Below are 8,660 nucleotides of genomic sequence, written 5' to 3'. Positions count from 1 at the left end.
CCAGAGGGCCAGATACCCTGCTGGAGTGCATTAGGGCAGCAGCCACTGAGGTCAGATAGAAAGAACTCATTCTGCACCATGGTTTCTTTCAGTTCTTGTGGACTGTGAAGGTTTCCCCAAGATGAAGCCTCAAATGCACCTGCAGAGACAGATTCCTAAGCTTGAGAAGCAGTGTCAGCTCCACATCCTCAATTTTCACACCTATTTCTTTTTTAAACTCTTACTCAGGAGGTCAAATTCCTAAACTATTTGATGTCTTTTTGTAAACCAGAACACTTCTGTTTGGTGACTATTCCGTGACAATATAAAATTGACTAAAAGATTTGGTCAACAAGAACATGTGAGGAGTCCCAATGGTTTAGAGTGGGATGGAGAACTCCAGCTGTAGACTTTGTGCCTTAAGTTTTGCTATAAATACATTCACGCCCTGTAAAGTTCCTTCTACTCCTTATATGGCATTTCAGGCCATGTCCTGTATCAACTTAAGCTTTTTTTATTGATGTTCCTCAATTTTGTAATGGAAAAATTATGCTGAACAGTGTCACAATAGCTCAAGCAGACCCTTCTGGTTCTTCATGTTTCTGCAAAGACTTCACTCGACACAAATCTGGGAAAACTAGCTGTGATAGACAGCAGGCGCAGTCCACCAGAGGCCAGGCAGAGATAGCCATTCCCTCTCTCCCAAATGACAGCTGTGGAGTCCCAACTGCAATTTCCCAGGGGTGTTATTGGGATCGGGAGTAGGAACCACCTGTAATAACTGCCTGGTTCAGCTAATTTTACTGTAATTGCATCCCACATCTTTCCTGACATAACTGGGTGCAAGCTGTCAGCAAAAATATGCTGGCTCCCTCTTGCAGTATTAATTCTGCAAGTCTTAGAGATATTATTTCAAAAAAAAGGAAGCCTTTTAAATAGAACAAGTCTTTTGTCTCCATTAATAACAAGGTGGAATTTAATGCTATCTTGATGCATTTGTTGCCAAAAGAGTTTCTTTCTAAAGTATAAAAAGCCACTAAGCATCAATGTGTTTCACTGATACAGCACTGATACTAAAGAACTTTGAAATCCTTTGCCGTGCTGCTTCCCACGTGGAGAAAGTGGCTAATCCTGCCTGTACACACATGGGAAAATGCATCAATTTTTGTCCGTAGCTTGTGTCTTGGGCTGCAGCAAACAAGCACTGCAATTTATACCAGACACTGGAGAATATGAATATTTTCTTTACTACTCAGCTCCAGGAAAGGATAATTACTATAAGCAAAACCAGATGAAAATCTGAGAATATTTTATGATCCACTTTCATTAAAAAAAAAAATCTCTATTAGCCTTAGAACAATGGGGCCAAATTCACACTTGGGGTAACATCACTGACATCAGTAGAATACTACAATTAATTTGGCCCATGGGATCTACTTGAAAATATAACGTACTGTCACAAGGATGACAGCCAAATTCTGTGGAGAAACTCCTTCTATACTGACTAATTTGGCTTTAAAAAGACAGCACAGCTGTACAAGCAGTAATCCAGTGGGCTGGATCTTCAAGTGCAACTCTGCTTACATCTGTACAATAAAGCTCAGTTATAACTACCTGAGAATCTGGCCAAGTGCCTTTTTCCAGACCAAATGAGAGATCACAGTATAAATATTATTCAGCACCAGAATTATGCTTATGTGACGTTCAGAAAAACAAAGAGAAAGATACTGGGAGGTAGAATTTAAGAGCAACCAGGTAGTCAAAGATCGAAATGAAATGCTGATACCCCTTGCTAATCCTTTCTTATCCCGTCTCCTCCCTCGCCCACCAAGCAGTCTCCTGAACCATATTAAGCTGCAGGGAGAATCAACAAGAAAAGCAGAAGGCTCTATGCCGTTTCTGTCGTCATTTATTTATTTTTAAACAGAAAATTTTTGTCTCAGTGATGACGTTTTAATGAATCCATCAATCACTGCAAACTCCAAACTAGAATCCTACATAAAAGAGACCTATTTGTAATACGTGACCTAAGCCCATACCTAACGAAATTAGTTCTCAGGGAAGACAATGCAGGTCTTTCACTGCTGTCTCCATGGAATCGTAGATGATTAAGCTGGACAGGGCCTTGCGGGTCCTCAAATCCAATCCCCTACACCTAGCATCACTTTATCCCTGTGTTGCTCCCTTGAGTGCATTATCTAATCCTTTGCTGACTGATTGTGACCCACCTTACAACTTCTCTTCCATGGGCAAGTTTTCATTGTACCTTGACTAAGCAAGCTCTTGATCACCCTTATAGGTCTTCAGTTCCCCTGTATCAATGATCTTTAGGGTGTTTGGATCCACACTACCTCCTCTTCCCTTAATTACTTTAAGTCTTTCCAACATTGCCTTTTGCTTTTCTTAATCTCTTTTTTTTTTTTTTTTTTCTTTTGATTTCCTTGATTTCTCACTCATTTGCTCTGTACTTCTCAGTACAGAGCAAGTTCTATTTTGAGGGCAGCCCAGCCAATGCTGCATCACACCTCTGCCACCATGGTGGGCTCCTCATGGCACATTCACAGCCAGATCTTTGACTTTTTTTTGCTGCTTCCATATGCAGTAAATTCCCCAGCTTCACTACATTATGACTTAGTTCTTTGCTTCCCTTTCTACGGCTAACAGATACATTATGATTTGCTTTCATTACCTTTACACCATTTCTCTTAGGCTGAAATTTCATAGTTCTCACTTTATGCCTCTGCTTTCTTACCACAGCACTGCTTTTTTTTTGCCACTTGTCCTGTACCTACAAGATCTGAGCTTACTTCTTATACCCAGATTAAGAGGATTACTTAACCAGTCGGGTTGAGAGCATTCTCCCTACCAGCTCCTCTTCCCCAAGACTCCCTCTAGTGATGCCAGTGAGATGCAAATCTCTAAGACAATTTTTAAAATAAAATTTGACTTACAGAAGATCCTAACTCCACATTCAAAAACTTCTGAGCTCTCCACTCTTCACTGAATGTTATTTTGACTGCTGGTGATGTAAAATTATGTATGTAGATGACTTAATGTGTTCAGTGTGCTGCATCCATGGACAAATATCCCTGCTGTTCTCACAAGTATCAAAGAAAGCAGTTGCTCCCTTGTGATCATCATCACCATCATCCCTGTTCTGAAAGTTACCGTTGCTTAAACTTTGCTTCTATTTACAATCTTCTGTCTACTGTCTGTGTACAGAGGTGCTTTTGTCTTGGTTAAGTCACAGTGAACCAAGGTAATGAAGACTTACTACTGAAACAGCTTAAATCAAGCCATGTCTGCAGCCTCATGTGATGACTCAACAAGGCTTGGATCAGGAGATTGTTACAAACAGCAGTTTCTAAAGCAACTGAGCAATCCTGAACTCAAAGATTTTTCTCCATCCTTTTCCACTTGCTTCTATACCACCCTGTAAAGTGTTTTCACTGACTGCATCTCCTGTCAGTACTGTCTGGCATAACTATGAAGCTGTTTTAAAACTTAGGTGGCCTCTTGATTTTCAAAGAACAGAAAGAGACCAGAACACTTAAATTGTATACAATACAGAAATCAAAGCTTAGATGTTATCACACAGCTGACCTCCTTCTGTGCTCACCATGGATGGCATCACACAGTAAATCTGCAATTGTGAAGCGAATGGCAATTTCAAAACCTTTAGAAAAAAATATCTTCATATATTGGGACCAGCACAGAATGAATACTTTGCTGTCAGTGTGTCTTTATTCTTTCAAGGCCCATTGTCCCCTACTATATTCACTACCAAGATATTTCTTTTCCCATCTGTTAAAACTCAGCATGAAAATCAGACAGGGCTCTTGTGCCCGTTTCTCCCTGTTTTACACTTGAAAGCTGGCTTTACTCACTGTTGCCAATTTTAGTCCTGGAAGGCTAGTATCACAAGTGGAGACCACACTCAGAGAAGAATATGCTTTAGTTCTTTGCCTCTCAGTATCAAACATGCCCAAATTTCCTTCACAGAGCTAGATCTGAGGAAATACATAACTTTTTATTACCTTATCATTTTCCACTGGGACTGGAAGAGTTCTGTGGAAAAACTACCAGAACATCTGTATCGCAAGACATTGTCCTCTCTCTGTTGGAGTTGTTCTTGACCTGTTTCCAGAGTATCACTTGTCCTGAATAGAAGATAATCCTTGTTTCCATCAGCTTTCCTTATTTCTTTGCCACTGATCCACATCTAGTTATGGAAGAACAAGGCATCTCTCTACTCTTTGGCTCCACATTATTCCTCTCTTGTTCTAAACAATCAAGGGACCTGTCTGGTGTCATGGACACCCATCTCATACTGGTGTGGTGGGATCTCCTCTTCTCTCCAGCTTGTCTGAAAATCAGCCTGTCTTTTCATTCCCCTTCATTCTACCCTGTGGAGTCTTAGTCCTGGCGGTCTCCACTGTCTTGTCATTTTGTCTCTGGGGGGTAGTTTCCCTTCCTTTCTTCTTTGCCTCTGAATTGTTTTCCTTCTCCAGTTGAACAAATTCATTGCTCAGCTTCATCTCTCCTGCACTAGCTAATTTCATCCTTTCTTTTGCACTTGGGTAGGGTTCTCCCATGGACATCCCTTCCCACCTTTCCGTCCTCCAGGCCTCCTTCTTCTGAAGGTGTTGTGCTCTAGTGTTGCTTAGGCTGCCTCCTCAGGATATTCATCAATCACGTATTTGAATTCCTGTCTGAATTTCAAATTACCTCCACTTGTCTCTTCAGCCACTTGCATTGTTTCCTCCATGACTGTGGTCAAATTACGTTTCATACTTGTGTACCTTCCATTATGTGCCACACCACACTGATGTGCAGCTGGGAGATTCTGTAACCATCCATCATCTTTGTGAACCCTTTCTTCTTTTGTCCATTCAAAATTATTCTTAAAAAAAGCCTAGCAGAGTTAGGTACCAAAATTCCACTGACACTTACTAGGTGCTAGGTGCGTTGGTTTGTGTTAGAGAAATAAGAGACTATCATAAGCTGTTAAGCAATAAAAATCCCTGCAACATGATCTGTTGTGGTTGGACATTTTATTGAAATCCTGGATAGTCATTTGCAAAAAAGCTGACACGCAGGGTTTGGATTTAATCTTCACATTTCCACTCAAACTGTGGCATTGTTTGAACGCAACAGCTTTGGGATCCTGGCAAAAGAGTAAAACTGTCCGAGCTGTTCCACTCTGGTTTGAATTATCTCTTTTTATTTATTTATTTTTAGCTTTGAAGTCTGTGTACTTTAAAAATCAATGAACATCATATTAACAAGCAGACACTAATTACATTTTAACAAACTGGAAAGGCTTGGCTACAAATCTTTGAAAAGATAAATTCACATTTTAAAAAGCTTCCTAATCCAACTGGCATCATTGTAGTAAGACACTGACAAAGTCTGCACAGAATAGAAATGTTAAAAGAATCTGTTAAAATTTTCCAGAAATTTTTTCTATGATTTGTAATTAGTCTTCATCATCATACTGTCTCATATATTAGGTCTGGTGAACAGGGTACTCGTGACTTGTACAGGATTAATGGAGAAGTTTTGAGATGTAGAAGTTAAAAGATCACTCGGATAATAACAACACTTAGCTCTTTTGTATCTCTTCTCATCAGTTCAACTTAGTGTTTTACAAATAAATCAGGATCACTATCACAGTTTGACAGAGGGATAAAAATAAGGCAAGGAATGCTAATGTGTCTCATCTGCAATTACTTAGCAGAGCACAGACAGATCAGAACTGGGTCTCTTGCTTCCAATTTAGAGCTCTCGTCCATAGGTTACAGTGGTTTGCTGAGCAATTTTTAAAATATGGGTATTGGAGTGTGCGGTGAGAGTCAGAGAGTTTGTATCAGGATGTTCTGCACACTGGGAAATGCCAAAAGTGTAATAGATGGTCCAGAAACTATGAAAAATATCATGCCTCTTCTGACCACTCTGGCTGAGAGAAGCTGCATCCTTGGTGTTAGGGTTTTTGGAAAAGCATCTCCCACATGAAAGTAGGATCCCCAGCAATGCACAAAACTGTTTCTGTACAGTGCAGAGAGCCAAGTCATCACGAGGTTTGTGTGGTAACAACAAGGGGAGAGAGTAGGACACACACAGGATACTTGTGTCAGAGCAAGCTCCAGGAAACACACAGGGGAAGCTATGCTTTTGAAATGTCCCCACTGATTTCATCACTTCTGTGCTATTCCAAAACAGCTGCTGGAGAGGTTAACAGATGAGGAACCTGCTTCAGACAAGAGGCTATCTGCAGCACAGCAAGAAGACAGGCACTATCTGCAGATTGTGTCAAGAAATACTTGCTGCAGTGCCATGGACCGTGTAAGTTTTGCACTCCTATTGCACTCCAACAGGCTTAGCTGTCCAGTTTATGCTGTGCTCTGAAACAGTAAGATAGACCTGCTGCTTGCTGTGCTGGGGGTGAAAATGGAGCTACTGAAGATAAGGGCAACAAATATAATGGTACTTCATACTTTATGGCATGAGAGATCAGTTCTGTGCTCCAGGAACTGGAGGGTACATAAACCTTGGCCCATTCACAGGGTACTAGACAGCTCATGTTCATAGCAAATTCTCTGAGACAATTTTAACAAAGGTGATAGAAAAACAAGCTTCACCCATAACATCTGGCACTCACTTCATGTCACACACATCAAAATTTCTCTGTCTATTACTGCAAGTACTTGACTTACTTGAGAATCGATTTCTGATTTTCTAGACTTCCTAGTGTCCTGCTTTCATGGCTACACCTTATGGTTGAGCTGATTTACCAGAAACAAACTTATCTGCTGGAATGACCTACAGGCCATGTCCTTCTGTATCTGCAAAAAAGGTGACAGACTGTCATGCCTCTCCTGGAGCCACATCATTTATACCTGGCAGAGCAGCACAGGTAATTGTCACCATAGCACAGCCACTTCCAGCAGTGGCATCCCACCAACAATGCCCAGCAAGGGCATCGCAATCATCAGTGATGCAGTGCATGGTTGTCACTAGAATGACCTCTGAACAATTTTCAGCATCACCACTGTTTACAGATGGTGACTCAAGCATTACTGCAAACCTGGTTACACCTGCATCACAAGCTGTTGAACTCGGGTATATTGATAACGATTGATACATGTTGGCCTTGGCACAGCACCTGGCAAAAGTGACTCTCCAAAAAGGATCTATGAAATGTCATCTCAGAGTACTAAGTATCAGGAACATCTGCTATGGCACCCTATCTACCTTGTCTTCTCTTCGTAAACAAACTGGAGTAACACATGGGGTGCAGTATCTCTGTCCGCCTGCTTTGCAGTCACTATTTTGGTATTAGAGACCAAGTTTTCCACCTAGCTGCTTAAAAAGATTTAACAACTCCTTTAACAGTTACACAAAAAAATTCTTCGCACACAACTGCATCTAGTCTAAGACTCCAGGTCCACGGTGTCTCTCCAGATCCTGTGCCTCTACATTACCTTTTCCATTTGATTAGCATGTGATATAAATGGATTTATCATTGCTCCCTTATGTCACTTGCCAGTGACATACTACATTCACCTCTTAGGTCACTGCTGAGCAACCAGTCTGATTCAGACCCCAGACTCCTATTCTGATGGTGCTGAATTATTACTTTCTGTGGTCTCTTGGGTGGTGGTTTTGGAACCAGCTTGACAGGTATGAAACTCTGTCTCAGTAATGGATAGAGTAAGAGTCTCATTATCTTGTGACTGGTCTGCAGTGAGCACGAACAACACTGAATGTGTGAGTAAATGAGGGAAATACCTAGATACTTTTTCTGAAGGCATCTGGAGGCTCGAATGTTCAGCTGCCAATATTGGAATGACATCTGCCATTTCTCAGCTGGTGGTGTGGTTTCTTTAAAATTTGCTCTCGATCTGTGTTTTAATTTGAAGAACAATTAAACTTTATGCACAAATAAAAAGCAGATCATATATCAGAGATTCTCTATTGGATTCTAAGCAGGCTAGAAAGTACATAAACACCTGTGTAGATTGCTTTTCGTACATCATTATTTTGTTCCCTGTCTCACAGGGAAACATGTGATTTACCTTCAACCAAACACATTTTTGGACAAAAAGAAAGAAAAAAAAAAAAAAGATTGCAATCCTACCTTTAAATAAATCCACTCCCATATCTTGGTCCCCTGTGAAGAGCGGTGGCTGTGAAATAGTCCAGAGATGTCAGTATTCAAACTCCTCTGAAATAAACGCAGGCAGCTTACCTCACACTGACAGGTTGCTTTCATGGTTGCACTAGTTTTAAACCAACAATACTGACTTCAAAGCAAGGTTTAACCTGATCTCCACTTGCATGAGTGACAGATCAAGCCCATTCTTGGTTCAACAGCTTGGGCAGTTCAGATTCAGTTCAGCTTACAAATTTAGCACCATCAGAGGGAAACTTATATTTGAAAAGGAAAGATTAAAGTCTGCGGGAGCTGATGATACCAGGAAAAGCAGGCAGAGTGAGGCAATGCCCAAAAAGACAACTATAACGCTTCAGGTCCTCTGCAGCTGCCAGCGTGCTTTCCCCTAGACCCAGAGGACAGAAACCAGCAGCACAGAGAGAACAGTATGAAGAGGCAGGAGAAGTGGATGGGGCAACAACCTTCACAAGTTTGGTAAGCTCAGGAAACGGAGGCTTTCTAAAAG

This window comes from Falco cherrug, chromosome 13 (assembly GCF_023634085.1).
Source record: "Falco cherrug isolate bFalChe1 chromosome 13, bFalChe1.pri, whole genome shotgun sequence".
Classification (NCBI taxonomy): domain Eukaryota; kingdom Metazoa; phylum Chordata; class Aves; order Falconiformes; family Falconidae; genus Falco; species Falco cherrug.
This window is presented reverse-complemented; position numbering follows the sequence as displayed.